Below are 851 nucleotides of genomic sequence, written 5' to 3' on the forward strand. Positions count from 1 at the left end.
GGAGCAGCCAGGCATGGAGACGGTTTGTTTTCATAGGCAGGGCTGTAGAGAAACTCAGAGTCACAGAACTACTTGCAGTCCAGCCTCGAGTCTCAGAAAGCATCACTGAGCCTTTGCTGCTCTCTCGTTCAGAAAGCTGTTTGGCTTGTTGTGAAGTCACCCACTTTGAGCGGTGGCACAGGCTGGCATTTCACGTCACACTTCTGAGCTTTCGTGTGGCTCAGCAGAGCGAGTGGAAGGAAACCTGACTTGCAGATTGTTGTTGACTTTGGCTAGTCGAGACCAGCTGGGCTACTTTGAAAATAGTCTAATGGCTGTGGAGCAGCTGAAAGGCAGCAGTTTTCGCATGCTTATCTAAATAAAATGTCCTTTGATTGTGGTTAGGGTGTGAGGGAAAAACCAAACGTGTAAATATTGGTACTCACGATCTGGAATATGTCATCTGAGTTAGCTAGGCTAAGTTGTGTTGGATAGCTTCTGTTTGGCCGTCTGTCGTGAGTGTGTGTGTTTTGTAGGCATGTGAGGGTCATTGAGCAGAACAGCTCTGTCGTGACTGCGTGCCGATGTGAAACAGTGCTGCAAGGACGAGCTGGAGAGTGGATGAGCCTGTGTGCCGTTTGATATTCAGGAGGGGTGCAAATCAGCTGCACATCACAGGCATTGCTCTGCAAAGTCATTAGATGAGCAGAACAGAGAGAAACAACAGACTCATTCAAAGCAAAACTGTATGACACCGGATCCATTCTGATGAGAACGATACTATCTATTCAGTTTATAACAAACTATTCTAATAGAAAACATAATTTGTGCCCTTAACATGCAGGAAAGATAGATAGATAGATAGATAGATA

The sequence above is a fragment of the Sinocyclocheilus grahami genome, unplaced genomic scaffold (assembly GCF_001515645.1).
Source record: "Sinocyclocheilus grahami isolate Dianchi unplaced genomic scaffold, SAMN03320097.WGS_v1.1 scaffold766.1, whole genome shotgun sequence".
Classification (NCBI taxonomy): Eukaryota; Metazoa; Chordata; class Actinopteri; order Cypriniformes; family Cyprinidae; genus Sinocyclocheilus; species Sinocyclocheilus grahami.